Source organism: Schistocerca nitens, chromosome 5, assembly GCF_023898315.1.
Source record: "Schistocerca nitens isolate TAMUIC-IGC-003100 chromosome 5, iqSchNite1.1, whole genome shotgun sequence".
In the NCBI taxonomy this organism is placed as follows: domain Eukaryota; kingdom Metazoa; phylum Arthropoda; class Insecta; order Orthoptera; family Acrididae; genus Schistocerca; species Schistocerca nitens.
In genome coordinates, this window is record NC_064618.1 from 30,672,275 (window position 1) to 30,695,224 (window position 22,950).

Genomic DNA, 22,950 nt, shown 5'->3' on the forward strand with positions numbered 1-22,950 from the left:
AATGTGTGACCTGTGATTAGCAAAAGTCAGAAACTGATGACACACAGTTTCACAGTGGCTGAGGATCCTGCCATTTAAAAAATGCTTTAGAAGTAACAATTGACCCCTACCAAATTCCAATGGCCTGATGTGTCTTTTTAGACTACAAAGAATGATCTCATGCCACATGTTATTTTTAGTATGATGATATTATTCTTTCAAAAGTACCCTGCTACTTAAATGGAAGCTTTTACACATTGCAGTGTACAGTTCTGTAATATGTCTGTGTTGTGGGGACATTAGCTGGTGGCAATTAATGCAGATAATCTGTCCTCATTATGTAGCTCTAATTGCAAAAGTACTTTTGTAACGTTCTCTTACCTAAATCTGATGTCGTGATTTTCTCTAAACATAGTTGGCTGTGAATTACTTGTTGAGATTGTCAGACAATTTCTTCCATAAGCGAAAGCTTGTAGTTTGTAAATTTTTGGCTTGAAATTACTGTATGTTCAATCTCAGAAATGTCTGAGAAGGATTTTAAAGTATTTTTTAAATTATTATACTTGGAAACAATTACAAATAAGTGTATTGTTCAAATTTTGTAGAAGTATAGGCTAAGTAAAATCCTTCTAATGCAGATGACAAATTGATGTGTTATGTAGGTACTGTGCATGAAAACTGCCAGCAGTGAATAGTCTAAACAGACAGATGTGTCTCAATAATGTCCACTTTCAGAAAATTATCTTACCATAAAAGATGCTTGATAGTTATGTCAACGATTCATTATATGCTATTTCTCACAAAGTATATCTGCAGTTGCCAACCCACACAATTTCAAAGTATGTGAACTACCTACATTAATTGTATAGAAGTTCTCATTGCTTGTCAAACCTCAGTCTATGCAAACATGTTCGAGAAGGCCTTCACTTTAAAATGTAATGTGAGCCTCCAGAGGTTCAAAGTATGGAAATAATCTTTTTTTCCTGAGGAGTAAGCCTGCCATATGGAAGCTAACAGAGGTGCATTAGGTGAACAAAGGGACACAATTCATGCAGCTCATTAAAGAAATGATTTATACATTCCTTCTAAAACCAAGAGATTGCAAACAGTTGCTAATTCAGGAAAGTGATTCACTACATATACACTGCTGGACTATGGATAGTTGATATGTTACTTGGTGCCTCCACATGCACAACAAAAAATGACACACATACACACACACACACACACACACACACACACACACACACACACACACAAGCCACAGTTGTTAGAGTTAGGAAGGTGAATGATGTATCCAGAAGAATAAAGCATGGGAAAATGTCTTGCATATCCAGTTTCTTCTACACCATTGTATAGAGTTGCATTCATCTTATCCCAAATGCTTCTATGCAAGTAAATTTGCTCATCAATCAGCCTGCCTCTCTCTCCTATGACACAGTACCACAGTAGCGAATGCAATCACTGTCTGAAGTTACAGTAATTCCTAGATGCAGTATTTTCAGTATAGTTTGACAAAAACTAATATTCCTTGTGTAGCAAATGCTCACAGCAGTTCCAAAACATATGTTTATTAGATACTTAGTGTAAGGTACTTTGTCAATGGCCACATCTACACCAGTGTAATTGGGCAGTTTTAACAGGCACTGAACTACACTGCTGGTTTTTCTGCTGGGTGTGAGGAAGATGATGGGAATGTGTCCATGGATGTCTCCTGGTGTCAAAATAGCAACATTTATTAATAAACAGCAATATATTGGTTGTGGGCACTAGAGGCGAGGGTTGCTTCCATTCGTAATATTCTTGGTGGTGACAGAGGTGACTGGAGGATGTTCACACACGCGCCGGCTGCTGCATCTGTAATTGCATTGGCATAACTTGAGTCTGCAGCATTGCCAGTGGCACTCCAGCCTTCCAGGACATTTTACTGCAGCTGGAACCACTCACTGTGGGACTCAGTCATGCTGGCAACTGGGGGGGTGTGGCAGGACAGACCAGTGTCCTGTCTCAGCAGACATCCCCAGCACCGACACTCTGGTGTGAATGGTCCAGGGTCCCTGGCCCTGCCCCAGTCATGTTATTCAAGCCAGCAGCATCCAGCATAATGCCAACAGTGCATTATCACAAAGCACCCCAAGCAATGGCTCCAAAGACAGTGTCCGAAGATAATTAAGGCAGGATAGTTATGGCAGTGGAGTCACTCTGGCACCTCCTGGGAAACTACCTGCATTATGACAGTGACTATTACAATGATTGTGATTGCAGTTACAACTCTGAACTGGTGGTGGTGGTAAGTAACACGGCTCTGTGTCACTCAAACACCTCAAGACATATGATGTTGATGAGCGGGCTGCCGGTCCATAAATGTGGCTTTCTTTTGCTGGTCTGCTGTTTCCCTTTCCCAGTAGGTCAGAGGAATATTCTGGTGTTGCTCAGCTGGCCTATCTGATCCAATTACTGCCTCGATGTTGGTGCCCTGGCTTGCAGTGAGCTGCTTCTTGTCATGTCTTCTCCTGTATGGTGAACTGGCTGCTGACACAGCATTATCCTTTGTAACTGTACTCGACACTCCACCGACCAATTATGCCACAGTATCATAGCACTGAACTGCACAACTGAGTGTAACACACACAAATTCAGGCTCCTAATACTCCTTCACTTTTTATCTAACTTTATTATTCCAAATTCCTAGCTTTAACTAATTTAATCACTCTCATCTTTCAACGCACTATAGTTTGTTCAGTCCCCAATCCAAATATTGTATTGCTTTCAGTTTGAGAGTAAACAGGAGTAGAAGTCAACTTCCTCATAAGTGTGGTTCCTGAACTCACCTCTAGGTTTTAAGATGGAAATATGTAAAGCGTATTTTATACTCTTTACCAATAAGAACAGTAGTTGGGTTTTTCACGTTAAGGTGTGCATCTTTCATAAACTTGTTCTATAGTGAAAAATTATACTCTTTGCAAAAATAATGTGTTGCTAGTGCTTTATCTGGAATGATGATATAATTAGGTTTATATTTCAATATACCGAAAGCATATGAAGACTGATCAATTTGATATACAGAATGTGCTTATCATTGTTTTTTGAAAATGTTTTCATGGGATACATCTTATCAGTGGAACATGATTCCACACATTTGCCACAACACTCAAATCATGTATTACCAAGGCACCACTTGATTTTCATCTGTAGGATGATTCTTCCTCTATGGACCTCCTTACTTCATTCAGATATATTTATTTAGCACAAAGTGAACAGTCAACCAACAGCTTGAACGTATCTTTATCAACAGCAAAATTTAGTTTTGCACCATTTATGAGACATGACATTTATTGTATGGATAATTGTTCATACAATAAATTACAGTACATAAATTTAACAAGATATCAGTGCTACTAGCAAAACATTCATGTTCTTTAATTTAAATTTTTCATAATTAAAACTACTTTATTTCTACACGAGATGCTGCCTTGGTTATCAACAAATTCCATTATTATAACATGAAACACAATATTTTTTAACATTAACAGTGTTCCTAACAAGCCTAATCACACATAGTTTGATGCTGGGATCAAACCTAATGTGAAATAATCTCCAGTAAACATGAACATTTAATTGCATTAATGAAGCGTTCATAATGGAGTTATGTGGTAACTGTTTCAAATAATAGCAACTCAGCACTGTGTTATACAATACCTAGTAGGTGATACATATACTTTGAATTAATATAAATTTTGATAGAAGCTGTTTTTCTTGTAGAATTCCAGAAAGTTCTCTTTTGAGCTGGCTTATGTTGGAGTGTGACAGACTAACTTTGACATTGCTTTTCCCTGGCATTCACCCACTGGGTGTTAGGAAATGTTATCTTTAACAAATCAATAACAGCAAGAAATCTGGCACCTCCCTCGTGCCTGATCTACAATGCAACACAATGTCTAGAGAACAACCTCATGTTAACAACTACAGCAGATTGATAGCAGCAGTGGATCAGTAAGAGAAATAAGTCACTGAAAGCATGGGGATTTCGATAGGAACCTGGGTCTCCATTTACTTATCTCACGATGGTGGTCATGTTGTACATGCATCAGATTGTAGAACACATGCCACACATTAGCTTCGTGCCACAGTAAACAGCAACAGGTTCGTGGAAGCTCATAGGTCTATACATTCATATTACACTGGCTTGAAAAATATAAGGACAAAAGAAACTTTTGCATGGTGTCACAGCCAAGTAACATAGCTCAGAGAAACTGTACATACAAATAAGTATTTAAATATTTTACAGAAGGCAACTGAAAGAGATGCTTTCATTCAAAGAAAATAAGTACACTGAAGTGGCCATGATTTATGAACATCCTCTGGCTTACAAAAAACAGAACATTGTTCTTAATAGGGTGTGTGATCAAGAGTGACAATGCATGATCTGCAATGTGCACCCATTTTGGCACAACGTTGGTAAAGAGATCCTGTGTACAGTGTTCCATTTCTCCTCCAGTGCAGTTAACAATAGCTAGATGCATTGCAGCATGGCCTCATGCACCAATGAGCATCTCCCCAACATGTTCGATAGGGTCTAAGTCAGGGGAACATGCAGGATAGTCCATTCGTCAGATATCCTCGCATTCCAAGATCTCCACATGCACTGTTCGGTGCTGTCAGGCATTTCCATCCATGAGACTGAAGTCACAGCCGAATGCACTCATGAAAAAGCAAACATTGGGAAGAAGTACTGTGTCGCAATGGTGTTGTCTGGTCAGTATACTGTGTTCAAAGATTTGAAGGCAGTATGCCCTTGCAACATTGTGCCTTTTACATCATGACAACTAGACTACCAAAATGATGATGTCAGGCAATGTTGGTGAGATGCACTAGTGCTCTCACCAAGAGGTCACACATATTGCATACAGGAATATTGTTGAACATGATCAATTTGGTGGTTTTAGGGCGTCGACAGTGATAATGTTGCATGGGCATATTGCCTACTAATCATTGAACACAGTCACTTACAGGTCAACATCTTTGTGGCACTACTCCTTCTATACACCTGCCTTTCCAAAAGTGCATTTGGCCCTGACTTCATTTTTATGGAAGACACTGCAGGACTGCATCTAACAGTACAGGTGCAAGACCTGTAGGTGTGAGAAAATATTTGACCAGTGGGACAGCTTGCCCATTCCCCTGCTTTAATTCCCATGTAGCATGGGTGGGTGTGTTGGGGAGACATACTGCAGCGCATCCACATCCACAGTTAACTGTCGTGCAATTATCGACAATGCTGATGAATGGAAAGACCTACCATAAGAACTACATACCAAATGTGGGGGCAGAATGGCACCACATTGCAGAGCACACTTTTCCATCCATGGTGATCACAAGAGACGCGTGCAGCCTATTGTCATTTCTAAGAGTTCTGCTTGATTCTGTAAAATTCCTTTTCTTAAGATAACACATTTAATCTCCAACTTAAGTATATAATTTTACTTCATAACTGAACAGACACTTTGCACCATAATGAGAATACAAAATTGATTCTTTAACTTAACAACTTTCTCTTGCTCCTCCTTTTTTCTTGGGAGGGTGGGGCAGCGGGATGCACTGTCAATACCCCACTGACTCCCAAGAGGAAGAAATAAAAAATTACATCACCAAAGATTATAAGCTATGGAATAAGCTACATGCAAAGAAAAAACTGTTAATTACTGGTATCTACAAAAACTGTTTTTGCCTTTCTCTTATCCTACAAAATATGGCTAGTGTGTGATAGTGCCCACCACCATCCCACAGACTATGGGCTGAGGTAGTAAATAATCTATAGCATACCCTGTAATCTAAGATACGTTGGTATGTGGCAATCTGTTTGTGCGTTTGAAAAGAGACTACCCCATAAATCAGTTTTTTAATTAGATTGCATTCAAAGTTTCCTCCTGTGAATGTACAAACCATTATGAATACAACAAAATATGCTGTAAGTGTGTTCCTTTACCTGCCATAGGCCTAGACAAAGAAACAGGATATGTGGTAATCATTTTCATCAGCAAAGCAACTTACACAATATTAACAAAGGAATGGCATCCATCATAAGCATGTTCTTAAATAAACTAACAGATAACTGTTAAAGATACATGCACAACATTACAGTACATCATATTGTATTGACTACTTTGCTTGCCTGTCCTTTGTACACTCATGTGTTTTCATGTGTTTTGAGAGTCATCACAAATCTGACACTTGCAGTCAGTGGTAAATGCATTTTCCATAAGTTATGACTTTGGGCAAAAATCTTTCCAAAACATTACACGTTTGGTATTTAATTATCCCTGTGAGCCAGGATAATCTATAAAATATGCCACTCATAACAGAATGGTTTCATTGGCTGATTGTAACTTCAGTTGTCATTGGATAACTGTGAAATTGAGCAAATATCTTTGGAGTGGAATGCATTTTAGTCCGATGAAATAAGCTCCCGTGCCATCTCCTTTCACAACTGTAGTTCTGGCTGACTCTAGCATTCACTGCTGCAATCACTCAAAGTTTCTTGTTACTGCTGGTGTATCTAATGAATTTACAAGAATTATGTGTGTATATTACTATACATTAAACTACATGCAACAAAAGAAAATAAGAAAATTTGAGTGCAGAAAACTACACTGAAACTTCATAGTTACAAAACTTGGTTTGAGGACTGAAGCACTTAAAAATCTCTCCATTAGGGTGCATAAACAGTGGAAAAAATCAACTCTGTCCATTCACTGGGGGCCCTGTAAGGATCACAGGTTATTGTTTTGAGTACTCTTTATTGGGTTCCCTTCCGTGTGATGGTGCACAGTTTTCAAATTCAAGAGTGAGGAATGTCCGTGGTGCACTGGTATATTTATGACTTGGAGCCATCTTTGTAATCATATGATGTAATTGTTCCTACAAAGCACTTCTCATAGCTGGTTAATGCAATAAATATCAACAAGCTGACAGTAAAATGTTAGACCGACTTGTAAAATCTGGGAATCTAATAACTTTTCCCCTGCATTTTCTTCTGTTGGTCCTATCATAATCATTATCGTCCCCCTTCTCCTACCATTAAGAGTTTTGACTTTCCAACCACTACCACAGGTTTCAACATCAATTTTCAAAATTATTCACATGGAAACAAAATTGTGTTGTTCCTCATGTTTAACCTGTAGGGTAACGCATAACAAAACTGTTTTGCACCGTAAATACCTTTGGGTTCATTTAGAAAAAGATTTGGCATTTTTAGGTCTGCTTTCAAAATAGTTTCACAATGTTTCATCACCTGAGTGGTGGGGAGAGTGTTGTAGCTGGAGCAAATCTTTTCTGGCTGAGGTTTTGGTCGAGTGAAAGATTTTTAGAATCATACCAAGGAATGTAGAGTAGAATCTGCCATAGGCTGCTTTGGTCATTTTTGACTGTTTTTCTTGTTTTGAGTCATGGGTGCAGCTTTTGTAAATGTCAACTAATCTACTTATTTAAGTGATATAAAATACTTTACAGCTGTTTGGGATAACTTGTTCATTCTTCAGTTACAGAGATATAAGGTGAGTAAAATAAACATATTTTGAAATGTATCACATGAAACATGGACTCATCTGTCCACGTGTCATCAGTCATGGAAGATCTTGCACATAGAAACAGGAGGTGTTCTTGTACCTTGGTTATATTTGCCAACTAAGTTTCTTTAACATTTAAATAATTTTCTTCCTTGAAAATGGAGATTTGTGTTCGAAGCATAGCAGGTATTTCAACATATTTTTGACTTGTAACTGATTTTTGATATATTAATTCATAAAATGATATTGCTTACTTATAATTGGAGTATTGCAGATTGATAATGTAACAAAGACCACCAAATACAATACTGATGTAATTTTCCCAAATATAAAACTTTTAAATTTTGATAGAATATTTGCCCTCAAAAGGCAAAGGTCCAGAACTCAATTCATCAAACAGTTTTAACCTGCTAGGAAGTTTCATATCAGCACACACTTTACTGTAGAACAAACAATATGTTCTATTGTAGTTTGATAAAGTTTCCAAATTTGTAAATTCTGAAAAAAATTTGTCAAAATATAATTTCCAAGTGTTCATCCAATGCAATAATCTCATTTAATTGCTTTGGCTTAAAACATTGACATTCACTTATGTGCTTTTGCAAACAAAATCGAATGTGGATGAAGGTACCACAGAAAGAAAATCAGGATCTAATTGTGAATCAAATGACAATGGTAGACTTAATATAGATACTAAATTTGGTTTCCTGGAAGAAAAAAAATTGTGAGCATGATTTGCAAGATTAATTCCTCCAACTTCTGCAGAAACAGCATAGATTGATTGAGAACTCCATCTGACCTGCATGGCTGGAGGTACATCTACATACTCAGCAAGCCACTGCACAGTGCCTCGTGGAGGGTACATTATACCACTACTAGTAGTTCAATTTTCTGTTCCAGTCTAAGATAGAGAGAGTGGAAAACAAATGATATATTTCTCCAAATCTGTCCTAAATACTCAAATATTGTTTCATGGTCCCTATATGAAATATTTTTTGGCAGCAGTAGGATAGTTCTGCAGTCAGCTTCAAATGCCAGTTCTCTTAACTGTCATGTTCTTAGAAATGCATATCTTCTTTCCTCCAGGGATTCCCATTTGAGTTCCCACAGCATCCCCGTAACACTTGCATGCTGATGAAACCTGCTAGTAACAAATGTAGCACCCCGCCTCTGAATTTCTTCAATGTCTTACTTCAGTCTGATCTGCTGCAAATCCCATTCCCTCGAACAGTACAAAAGTGTAGGTAACACTAGAGTGCTATATGCAATCTTCTTTACAGATGAACCACACTTTCTTAATTGCTCCCAATAATCCAAAGCTGACCATTTGCCTTCCATATCACTATCTTCATAGGTACTGTGGGATGCTTGGACTTGCAAAGTCTGGTACCATTTGATGAGACCAGGAAGTAACCTTTTCATAGTAACAGCATTCTCATTTTTCATGCTTTTTAGTTAAATATCTGATGTTACAAACGTGAAGTAATGAAAAATACTAAGTCAAAAAATTGTTACTATTAAGGTGCATTTATAAACATAAAAAATTAAAAATAGCACAAATACATGCAATGTATTCTACAGGGCATTTATTACGGGTTGTCTGTATGTTGGGGTGCAACTTACAACAGCTATGGTGACAGAGACCATACTGGATTTCAGTTACTTGTTTCAGATGTTGAGAGGATTATGTGTGACGTCATTCTGAACTGTCTCTTTCTCAGAAATAAACATGTGAAATCTGTTTTAAGAAACCTTTATTTGTGTAGGAGTTATGACCTGTTAAAATTTGGGACACTTGGCAAAGCTGGTATTGCAGTATGTGCTCAATAAGACCACCATTGTGCCAAACCTTTCTTGCCAGTCATGCTGCACATATCACCAGACCTGTGGGTCCAGCTGTGAGACCAGGGCACCATGGTGGCCTTCTGATAAAATGCCTCCTATGTATCCTGTGACCAACAAACCGTTTTAGCCAAAAACAGTCTGACTTCAGTGGCATATTGGGGAGGTACACAGTCTCATTGGAAGGTGGTTGGGGTATCACCCTCTGATTCATCAGTGTTGGAAGCACATAACCATGGAACATATTAAGATACCTCACCCCATTCAAGGTTCCACCAATAAACACTGGACCCATGATTTTTGTCCCAAATACCACATAAAATCATCAATTTTTCACCACCAGCACTTTTTAAGAGGTCCATGCAAAAGGGAGTTTGCATCTGACAAGTAAAAAAGATTTTCTTCTCCTTGTAACTAAAAATTAACTTTGTCACTGAAAACCACCTGTCAAATGAAGTTTGGATTCCTATTACAGTGATCAAAAGCCTATTCTACAAATTGCACCCGCCAATCAGGGTCACCCTCAGATCTGGTACTGAGACTGTAGCTTATCTGGTGTCAAAGTTTTAAGCTGCATGTGTTGCAAACACACCAATGTCACCTGTATATTTCTGACAGCCAGTTCATGCTGTGACTTAGACTTTCCACAAATGGTGTCAAAATTTCTGTTACCATCTCTTCATCAGTGGTTGTTCTTGGTTGTTCAATGCATGGCTTGTCAATTAACTTGGACACTGTCCTGTGTGAAACACCATTTCTCTTAGGATGCTGGGCATTGAAGAAGTCAGCACCAATCATTCTGATACTTCATCCGCCTCTCATTAACAAAATTTCACAATGACACACAGTAGGGACACAATGAATCACCTGCAACGAAAAGCAGAATTGACCACCTCCTAGCAGTTTCAAACTTCAACAGGCTGTAACTCCTAGACACAGAGACAGCTGAAGAGAGACTTCACATGTGTGTTCTTGATAAAGGGGCATTTCAAAATGATGTGCTACATGAATGAAACCCTCAATACTAGGTACCCACACACAACTCTGAAACCTGATACTGCATATTTCACATGGACTCTATGGCAGAAAAGGAAACTCACAGTGGCTGAAACCCAACACACTGAACCATCAAATCCATGTTAGATAGGGTAAGCGAATGTTTGCATAACAAAGTCCACAGTAAAACAATGAAAACTCTCGCACTTACAAGGGGAGGCCACCAATTGTGAAATTCAGATTCGATTCATACTGCGCATAATAAAAGCTCATGGCCAGAGGTGTAATGTGGCAAAGCACCAAGATGCACTTCTAAGGTGTTCTCGAGAAAATTTACAGTTAAAAGAAACTGTTGCGGTGAAATACTCTCTACGATTAATAATTTTCTACAGCATCGTGGTGCAGCGGTAAGCGCTCAGGTTCGTAATTGTCTTCATAATGTTTACCATGTATAGTTAATGGATATTCCAAAATTAATATGTATAGTGAAAGTCAAACGTTCAAATTAGAATAGAGACCCCATGAACACACATTTGCTGTGGCAGGTATGAAATATAAACTCCATTGTTACACTTTAAGGACAGATGTTGAATGGGCCAAAATGAGCCGCCGCATAACAGCGTAGTTGCCTGCTAACTTCAAAAGAAGGTAGATGCAGTCCCTAGCGCACCTTATAAGATTGTTGAAAATCAGTGCGTATGTGAGAGCTTTGGTACACCCTGTTAAACAAATGGAAAAATGGAAGTGGTACAATTGAAGAGTGATCCGGGCCCTTCGCATGATAGTGATGTGATCAAAAAAGATTCTATACACAGTGAAGTGGCGAAACAACAATTGAAAGATGCATTGGTATATTTTGAAAGCCTCCTTCATAACAGTAATTGCATCGCAGCAGAATCGTCATCATCATTCAACGAAGAAGCCATGGTAATTGGGGAAGAAATGTTCCAGAATACGCTGCAAATGCTCGCCGAAAAAACCCTCGTTCATGATGAGGAACTGATAGACATTAATGAAATCAACGATAATAATGCCTACGAAGACGTTAAAACAAGTCCCATTGCCAACGAATCATCAGACGAATACGAGCCAGATGAGAAGGAAAAAAAAAAAGGGTACGACTATATTTCTCAGGATTACAAAATTAGAGCTGTCAATCTGGCCAAAGAACATCTAGGCTAGAGTCTCAAAACTCTACAAAAAAAAGGGGTGCTCTCGTTTGACAAATATGTGCTATTTATCCATGTGGGAAGAGCAAATCAAATGTGGCGGTAGCAAATTTGATGAATATTGTACCATCAATTCATGGGTGCATGATCGCTTCGTAGAAGCTCGACAAAACTTCCAGCAAGTTACAACCAGAAACCTGCAGCACTGCGCCTTGGGTGCTGCAAGTCAGTTCCCAGATTTCAACTTCAAAGCTTCAAAAACATGGATCACCGAATTTAAAAAGAAGCATGGGATTTGGCAACGTAAAATCACAAAATTTGTTTCCCGGAAGGAGGTGGCTACCCAAGACGAAATTCTGGCTGCACCGGACACATTTTGGATTGAGACGCGAATGTTGATAACTAACTTCAACAAAGATTTCATAATTAATACTGATCAAACAGGTACGTAAAGAGCTGTTCACAAATGTCATATGACATGATGATACAATATGATAATCTGATATATGATAGACAACACAGATTTCATATATTTCTTATATAAACGATATTTTTATATTTTGTTTGTCAGGGTGCCAGTACCAGTCCACGTTCAACAGAACTCTCACCGAAAAAGGGTCAAAGGCTGTCCTGGTAGTCCGACACAAAATGAACAAGGTGGCACATATGTATACGGCACAATATTCAATCACGATGTCTTGGCGAGTCTTGCCTCTTGTTTTCATGTGCCTCCAAGAGTCCACAGGTACATTTGGACCCAGAGTACAGAAGACAGTCGACGAGTGTGCCTAGAAGTATACCAACGTTGTTATTACATCCTCCAAATCCGGTAAAGGAACAACGGGTTTGTTCATGGACTTCTTGCGTAATGCTTTGCAACCATACGTATGAAAGAAAGAATTTCTCCTTCTGATCGACTATTGGGGTGGGCAAACGAACCCGGCGCTATACGATGAGATGTTCCAGGACGATAAGAAGCAGTATAAAAGGCATTCCTCCAAAGTGCACTCCTCTCGTCCAACCGTGTGACGTGTATTTTTACCGGCAGATAAAAAATTTTATCAAGCACCTTCAAAATTGTGCTTTTTTAATCAAGCGAAACCGTGACATCAACTCCAGAGATGATTGTATGAAAATCCAATCTATCGTCCACCACCAATTGTCTTCTCCGATTTTTTCCGATATGATACGATACACATGGTATGCATCAAACCTGATGAACAATAGAACAGTTTTTCATAATGTCAATCAGGTGTGTTCCCCAACAGATAATTTTTAAAAAAAATTGTTCTTGTAAAAACGCATCGTTTATCAGATGTGCTCGATGTCGTGCTGTTTGCTGCTTTCCATGTTTCTATGATAACTATCACTCAGGTTCGTGCGATACTCCAGCTAGTTCTGGTCACTAAGTGTTAATTATGTGCGAGTGTATACCGAACTTTTCAATAAATTGTATCCACTTTAATATTATTTGTGATATTGTGTTTTATTTCAATATTATTTTTCCACGACAAACGACTTTCAACAACTTATTATATGCGTAATTGTAGCAACTGATTGCCATTACACCAACAACCTGAAAACAGCTTTTGCATCCCTCAACTACCCTCCCAACCTGGTTCAGAAGCAAATTACCAGAGCCACTTCCTCATCCCCTCAAAGCCACAACCTCCCACAGAAGAACCCCAAAAGTGCCCCACTTGTGACAGGATACTTTCCGGGACTGGATCAGACTCTGAATGTGCCTCTCTAGCAGGGATACGACTTCCTCAAATCCTGCCCTGAAATGAGATCCATCCTTCATGAAATCCTCGCCACTCCACCTTCGTAACCTCTTGGTTCATCCCTATGAAATCCCCAAACCACCTTCCCTACCCTCTGGCTCCTACCCTTGTAACCGCCCCCGGTGTAAAACCTGTCCCATGCACCCTCCCACCACCACCTACTCCAGTCCTGTAACCCGGAAGGTGTACACGATCAAAGGCAGAGCCACGTGTGAAAGCACCCACGTGATTTACCAATTGACCTGCCTACACTGTGAAGCTTTCTGTGTGGGAATGACCAGCAACAAACTGTCCATTCGCATGAATGGACACAGGCAGACAGTGTTTGTTGGTAATGAGGATCACCCTGTGGCTAAACATGCCTTGGTGCACGGCCAGCACATATTGGCACAGTGTTACACCACCCGGGTTATCTGAATACTTCCCACTAACACCAACCTGTCAGAACTCCGGAGATGGGAACTTGCCCTTCAGTATATCCTCTCTTCCCGTTACCCACCAGGCCTCAACCTCCGCTAATTTCAAGTTGCCGCCGCTCATACCTCACCTGTCATTCAACAACATCTTTGCCTCTGTACTTCCGCCTCGACTGACATCTCTGCCCAAACTCTTTGCCTTTACAAATGTCTGCTTGTGTCTGTGTATATGCGGATGGATATGTGTGTGTGTGTGTGTGCGAGTGTATACCCGTCCTTTTTTCCCCCTAAGGTAAGTCTTTCCGCTCCCGGGATTGGAATGACTCCTTACCCTCTCCCTTAAAACCCACTTCCTTTCATCTTTCCCTCTCCTTCCCTCTTTCCTGATGAAGCAACCGTTTGTTGCGAAAGCTAGAATTTTGTGTGTATGTTTGTGTTTGTTTGTGTGTCTATCGACCTGCCAGCGCTTTTGTTTGGTAAGTCTCATCACTTTCTTTCTTATATATATATATATATATATATATATATATATATATATATATATATATATATATATTATTATTATTGGTGTTTTGCCCTTAAAGAGCGCACGTGGACTAAACTACATGGCCAGTTCCTTTTGCTGCCTTCCTTGCTGCCCAAACTTCCCTCATTCGCTCGCTGTGTTTCTGTTTCCGGTCCTCTGTCCATGCTTCTTGTCGGCTTTGTGTCTTCGGCTTCATCTTGATTGCCTTTTTGGTTGCCCATATTTCTTTCATCTTCTGGCTGTGATCTGGCTTGCGTTCTTCGGTCCATTTTATGCCTGTTCGTTTGTCGCATTGTATCTCATGTAGTTTACTTTTCTTAATGATGTTTCTGAACTTTATTCTGTCGTTTATTGTGTCTGCTGTTATGTTGAGCTGGTTCAGGTCGTTTTCTACCTCTGCCACCCATTTGTTGTTTCTAGTGGTTACCCAGTCAAAGATCTGTTTGGTCAGCCTGTGTGATGGCATTCTGTATAGGTGTCCATAGAATTGTAGTCTGCGTTTTCTAATCTTTTCTGTGATTGTCTCCGTATGTTTGTACAGTTCCTTTGTAGGTTTCTTGATCCATATTCCATTGTTGTTAGTTGCGCCAAATATTTTCCTAAGTATTTTCCGTTCTACTTTTTCTAATTGTCTGATACGTGTATGCCCTAGGATTAGTGTGGTCTCTGCTGCATATAGTGCCTCGGGGAGCACCACCGTGTCGTAATGGCGTAATTTGGCTCTTTGTGAGATAGACTTCTTGTTGTAATGATTCCACACTACTTTGTATGCCTTGTCCAGTTTAGTCTTTCTTTCTTCGTTTGAGTCTCTGTTATGTCCACACATTTGTAGTGTTTCACCGAGGTATTTGAAGTTTGCCGTTTTGTAAATCGTGCCATACTTTGTGTTCAGATATGAGAGTTTCTTTGTGCTCATAAACTGTGTCTTTTCGTAAGAGATCTGTAGTCCAGTTTTGGCAGCGATTTCGTGCAGTTTTTCAATAGCGTCTTTTGTTTCCTTTATACCTTTCGTGACAATCACCAAATCGTCTGCAAAAGCCAGGCATTTAATCTGTAGGTTTCCTAAGGTTATCCCCTGTTGTGATGTTTCCCATTCTTTTATGATCTTATCTAACACCAGATTGAAAAGGAGAGGTGAGAGGCCATCGCCTTGTCGGACACCTGTGCGAGTTTCAAAGGGCTCTGATAGTTCCCCACAGAACTTTACTTTGGAGGTCGTGTTGGTTAAACTTTGCTCTATGATAGCCCGTGTTTTGTTGTCTACTTTGTATTCTGCTAGAATTTTGAAGAGAGTTTTCCGGTCGATAGAGTCGTACGCCTTTTTGAAGTCAACAAAGTTAATGATCAGGTTCTGTTTGTGTTGTAAAATCATTTTCAGGTTCCAAATTTGTTCCGCACAAGACCGCCCTTTACGGAAGCCTGCTTGGTATTCCCCAATCAAGTGGTCGGTTTGGCATTCTAGTCTGTTCAGTAAAGCTTTAGAGAGGATCTTGTATGTGACCGGTAATAGGGATATTCCTCTGTAATTGTTCGGGTTAGTCTTGTCACCTTTTTTGTGTAGTGGGTGTATCAGGGCAGTTTTCCAGTCGTCAGGAATTTTCATGGTCTTCCAGATGTCTTCCAAGATCCTGTGGATGTCTTTGGTGAGTTCTGGGTCTTGTAACTTCCAGATTTCCGCGATGATGCCATCTTCTCCTGGTGCTCTACGATTCTTGAGTGACTTTATTATTTCTTTAACTTCTTCTAGAGTTGGAGGTTCACTATCTGGATTGTATGTGCTCGTTTCTGTCATTATTTCTTCCATGGGGGGGTCCGTGTTGAGCAGTTTTTCAAAGTACTTTGCCAGAATGTCACAATTGTTTTTGGTATTGGTTTCTAGGGTTCCATCCGGTCTTCTGAAGCACAAGGTGGGTGGTTGATATCCAGCCATATTTTCTCTGAACGTTCTGTAGAAGTTTCTTGTATTGTTCTTCATGAAGTCCGATTCGATCTCTGTCAGTCGCCGTTTGTCATACTGTCGTTTTTCACTGCGAATGATTTTGCTTGATTGCTTCTGTGTTTTCAAGAAGTTCATCCAATTCTCTTGGGATTTATGGCAACTAAATTTTTTCCATGCACTGATTCGTTGGTCAATAGCTTGGTCACATGTGTGGTTCCACCAACGGTGTTTCCGTGTTCGTGGTGCTTGTGCTAGTTTCATGGCCTCTCGGATTCTTCGTGAAAGTTGTGTCCAGTCTGTCGTTTCCTCCATTTTAATTTTGTGTAATATTTGTGTCTGGTTTAAAGTAACGTATTCTGGATCTGGTCGAACAATTTTGTTCTTCTGGAGCTTTTTCTTGGGCAAAAGACGAATCCTGATCTGTAGTAGGTGGTGGTCTGAGTCGAAGTAGCCTTTACGGGTGTCTATGTTCAAAATTTCTTTTTGTGAGTCTTTCTGCACTATTACGTGGTCGATTTGTAGTTCTTGCTTTCCGCTGGGGAATTTCCATGTGGTAAGTTTTCGTGTTGGTTTCTTGAATTTTGTTGACATAATGGCGAGGTCATGGCTTTTGCAAAAGTCTATCAGATGTTTTCCGTTTTTGTTGGTGTCCTTGTGTGGAGTATGTTTTCCTGTGATATGTCTGTATATCTTTTCTTTTCCGAGTTTGGCGTTGAAGTCTCCCAGTATTATTTTGACTCTATGTGCAGGAATTTTTCTGATAGTTTCTTCCATTGTCGTCCAGAAGTCATCAATTTCGTCCGGATTTTTCCTGTTGTAGTCATTAGTCAGTGCATGTGCGTTGATTATTGTGTAGGATTTATTGGCTGATTTCACTGTGATGGTGCTGATTCTTTCGTTTGGTGACGAAAAGTCGATTATGCTGTCCGTGATGGACCTGTGTACTGCAAATCCTGTGCCAAAAAGCCTTAGGTTTTTCAGTTGTCTCGATGGTTTTCCTTTGTATATTCTGAAATTCTCCGTGTTGAAATGGTCTTCGTCTGTGAATCGTGTTTCTTGCAGTGCACATATTTTGATTTGAAATTTTTCGAGAGTGTCTGTCAGTTGTTTCATCTTTCCTGTCTTCATCAGTGTGTTCACGTTGAGTGTGCCGATGTAGTGTTTGCGTTTGGTCTTGAGGGAGTTTGAGAAGCTCCGATTCTTCTCATGATGTCCGTGAGCCCCCGGAATCCGATGCTCACGACGATCCCAGTCTATTGACTGGGGCCCGGGGTAGTGAGATTTTTCTCGTTGTACCATCATGATGTTTAGTAGTTGGATGTATGGCATGCTGCCGACTACAACCTGACTTTCCAGATCAGGAGGTTGGTTGAGGCCGCCACTGACATGTGGAGCAGACGCCTTTTGTAGCCGCCCACTGTGGGAACAGACGCTACTAGTAGTTTTGGTCCGCCCCGAGTATTTCATTTCCTCGGTACCACCTATATCTAGGAGGCATTCCCCTATCCGCCACCTGGGGAGGCGCTCGGTTGCGGGTCTACTAACCGCCCCGATATATATATATATAAAAACAAACATGATGTGACTTACCAAATGAAAGTGCTGGCAGGTCGACAGACACACAAACGAACACAAACATACACACAAAATTCAAGCTTTCGCAACAAACTGTTGCCTCATCAGGAAGAGGGAAGGAGAGGGAAAGACAAAAGGATGTGGGTTTTAAGGGAGAGGGTAAGGAGTCATTCCAATCCCGGGAGCGGAAAGACTTACCTTAGGGGGAAAAAAGGACAGGTATACACTCGCACACACACACATATCCATCCACACATATACAGACACAGGCAGACTTTGTTGCGAAAGCTTGAATTTTGTGTGTATGTTTGTGTTCGTTTGTGTGTCTGTCGACCTGCCAGCACTTTCATTTGGTAAGTCACATCATCTTTGTTTTTAGATATATTTTTCTGACGTGGAATGTTTCCCTCTGTAGCACAAAGAAGAACAAACAAAAATGGCATAAGACTAGTGGAATTTTGCAGAAACCATGACATGATCTCAAAGTCGACGTATTTTAAGAGAAGACCAAGTAAACTAAAAACTTGGAAACATCCAGACGGGAAAAAAGGAGAATGGCAACTGGACCATGTCTGCATGGATAAGAATTACCACAAGGAAATTTACAATGTGAAAGTACTGAGAGGGACAGATACCGAATCAGATCATTACATGATAAAAATTAAAATTAAATTAACCCCATTAGCAAAGAAAAAATCCCACCAGAAGAAGAAGAGAACCTATGACCCTCATAAACTGATACAAAATGAGGATTATGAAGCAAAAACCAGGGATATAAAAATAACAGAGGATCTGGAAGAAATAATTCCCAAATTGAAACAAATAGCTGAACAAGTTGCCCCTATAAATCCAAGGAAAAAACACCAGTGGTGGAACGATGAATGTGATGAAGCAGTGTTGGATCGACACCAAGCCAGGTTAAGGCATCAAAATGAAAAAACAGAAAAATCATATTTGGAACTCACAAAACAAAGGAAGACAACACAAAAAATAATAAGGAGAGTTAAACGTCAGTACCAAAAAGATATACTTCTAATGATAGAAACAAATAGTGAAAAAACAAACTCAAGAGACTATTACAAAATATTTGGCAGACAATTACAAAGATATGATCCTCCAACATTAATGTTAAAAGATAAAGATAATAACCTAGGCCATAGCAATAGTAAAAATACAGAAATTCTAGCAGAAACATTTAACAAGTTACTAAATTGTGAAGATCCCCCAGAACTTTTTCAGATAAACACAGAAACCACAATTAAAACACCAGCAGAAAATATAAATCCACCTACAATTAATGAGGTCTACAGAGCTTTGAAAGAACTCAAAAACTACAAAGCAAGTGGAGAAGATCAAACGTTTGCTGAACTTTGGAAATATGCAGCAGAACCAGTAAATATAGCATTACACCAATGCATAGTAAAAATCTGGAATGAAGAGAAATTACCAGAAAATTGGACTACTGCTATAATACATCCATTACATAAGAAAGGAGAAAAATCAAATCCAGATAACTATAGAGGAATTTCCCTTTAGGACTGCACGTATAAGATCATGTCAAGAATGCTATACAACTGCTGTAAAGATCAACTAGAACTGGAACTGGGAGAATATCAAGGAGGATTTAGATCCTGGAGAAGCTGCCCAGAACAGATAATCACCTTGAAGTTAGTTATGGATGTCTACAAAAGAAGGCAAAAACAACTAGTCATAACCTTTGTAGATTTCAAAAAGGCGTATGATTGCATCCATAGATCTTCAATGATGAAAATATTAAGGAATTTTGGACTTCATCCTAAATTAATAAAAATGATACAGTTAACCTTAACAAACACCAAATCCAAAGTAAAATTTAGAGGAGAAATATCTGAACCATTTACGATTAAAACAGGGTTGAGACAGGGAGATTGTTTATCACCATTGCTATTCAATTGTGCTCTTGAATATGTAATGAGAAAATGGTACAAGGAAAATCCTATGAATATTAAAATTGGAACTAAGAAAGATAAAATAAACCTAAATTGCTTGGGATTTGCTGATGAACTAGCATTACTAGCTAATAACATTCAGGAGGCCACGAAACAAATAACAAGCTTACAAAATATACCACAAAAATTAGGACTCCAGATATCATTTGAAAAGACTGAAATAATGGTAACGGATCCACTTGTAATAGATCACATCACAGTGAATAATAGGGAAATTAAAATAGTGAAACAATTTAAATACCTGGGTGAAATTATAACACATAAATTGGACGAGAAACCTGCATGGCGAGCAAGAACTAATAAAATGATAAAAGCTCAAAAACTAACATGGTCTACGTACAACAAAAAATGTCTATCAATTAAAACAAAATTAAAACATTACAAGACGGTGGTTCAACCAGAGGTTACATACGGAAGTGAAACACTAAAAAGTCACCCAGAAAAACAGAATTGACAAAATTTTAAAAGTAGAGAGAAGAATTGCTAGAACATGCATAAATAAGAAATATCAAAAAGCTGGGCAATGGCGGATAATTCCAAATGAAGTGGTATACAGAGAACTGGAGCCCATCACTGATACTATACGAAAGAAAAGGATCTCTTTTTGTGGTCACATTCTGAGGACACCAGAAACCAGATTATCAAGGAAAATTATTGAGAAACTCTGGAATTTGAAACAACAAGGAGGATGGCTTAAGGAAATAAGAGAGGATATGGAAGAACTGGAAATAACTCTGGATGATTTGCAGAAGAAGAAGAATATATATATAAAAAACAAAGATGATGTGACTTGCCGAACGAAAGCGCTGGCAGGTCGACAGACACACAAACATACACACAAAATTCTAGCTTTCGCAACAAACTGTTGCCTCATCAGGAAAGAGGGAAGGAGGGGGAAAGACGAAAGGAAGTGGGTTTTAAGGGAGAGGGTAAGGAGTCATTCCAATCCCGGGAGCAGAAAGACTTACCTTGGGGGAAAAAAGGACGGGTATACACTCGCACACACACACATATCCATCCACACATATACAGACACAAGGAGTCATATTTAAAGACAAAGAGTTTGGGCAGAGATGTCAGTCGAGGGGGAAGTGCAGAGGCAAAGATGTTGTTGAATGACAGGTGAGGTATGAGTGGCAACAACTTGAAATTAGCGGAGATTGAGGCCTGGTGAGTAATGGGAAGAGAGGATATATTGACGTTCTGTGGGGGCTTAGTAACCAGCTTTTAAAAAACAGAACATATCTCTGCCTACGTAGATCAACACCTTCAACCCATTACATGCAGTCTCCCATCCTTCATCAAAGACACCAACCACTTTCTCGAACGCCTGGAATCCTTACCCAATCTGTCACCCCCGGAAACCATCCTTGTAACCATTGATGCCACTTCCTTATACACAAATATTCTGCACGTCCAGGGCCTCGCTGCGATGGAGCATTTCCTTTCACGCCGATCACCTGCCACCCTACCTAAAACCTCTTTCCTCATCACCTTAGCCAGCTTCATCCTGACCCACAACTTCTTCACTTTTGATGGCCAGACATACCAACAATTAAAGGGAACAGCCATGGGTACCAGGATGGTCCCCTCGTAGGCCAACCTATTCATGGGTCGCTTAGAGGAAGCCTTCTTGGTCACCCAGGCCTGCCAACCCAAAGTTTGGTACAGATTTATTGATGACATCTTCATGATCTGGACTCACAATGAAGAAGAACTCCAGAATTTCCTCTCCAACCTCAACTCCTTTGGTTCCATCAGATTCACCTGGTCCTACTCCAAATCCCATGCCACTTTCCTTGACGTTGACCTCAACCTGTCCAATGGCCAGCTTCACTCAAACCCACCAACAAGTAACAGTACCTCCATTATGACAGCTGCTACCCATTCCACATCAAACGGTCCCTTCCCTACAGCCTAGGTCTTTGTGGCAAACGAATCTGCTCCAGTCCTGAATCCCTGAACCATTACACCAACAACCTGAAAACAGCTTTCGCACCCGCAACTACCCTCCCGACCTGGTACAGAAGCAAATAACCAGAGCCACTTCCTCATCCCCTCAAACCCAGAACCTCCCGCAGAAGAACCACAAAAGTGCCCCACTTGTAACAGGATACTTTCCGGGACTGGATCAGACTCTGAATGTGGCTCTCCAGCAAGGATACGACTTCCTCAAATCCTGCCCTGAAATGAGATCCATCCTTCATGAAATCCTCGCCACTCCACCAAGAGTGTCTTTCCGCCGTCCACCTAACCTTCGTAACCTGTTAGTTCATCCCTATGAAATCCCCAAACCACCTTCCCTACCCTCTGGCTCCTATCCTTGTAACTGCCCCTGGTGTAAAGCCTGTCCCATGCACCCTCCCACCACCATCTACTCCAGTCCTGTATCCAGGAAGGTGTACACGATCAAAGGCAGAGCCACGTGTGAAAGCACCCACGTGATTTACCAAATGACCTGCCAACACTGTGATGCATTCTATGTGGGAATGACCAGCAACAAACTGTCCATTCGCATGAATGGACACAGGCAGACAGTGTTTGTTGGTAATGAGGATCACCCTGTGGCTAAACATGCCTTGGTGCACGGCCAGCACATCTTGGCACAGTGTTACATCGTCCGGGTTATCTGGATACTTCCCACCAACACCAACCTATCCGAACTCCAGAGATGGGAACTTGCTCTTCAATATATCCTCTCTTCCCGTTACCCACCAGGCCTCAATCTCCGCTAATTTCAAGTTGCCGCCACTCATACCTCACCTGTCATTCAACAACATCTTTGCCTCTGCACTTCCGCCTCGACTGACATCTCTGCCCAAACTCTTTGTCTTTAAATATGACTCCTTGTGTCTGTATATGTGTGGATGGATATATGTGTGTGTGTGTGTGTGTGTGTGTGTGTGTGTGTGTGTGTGTGTGTGAGTGTATACCCGTCCTTTTATCCCCCTAAGGTAAGTCTTTCCGCTCCCGGGATTGGAATGACTCCTTACCCTCTCCCTTAAAACCCGCTTCCTTTCGTCTTTCCCTCTCCTTCCCTCTTTCCTGACGAAGCAACCGTTTGTTGCGACAGCTAGAATTTTGTGTGTATGTTTGTGTTTGTTTGTGTGTCTGTCAACCTGCCAGCGCTTTCATTTGGTAAGTCACATCATCTTTGTTTTTAGATATATT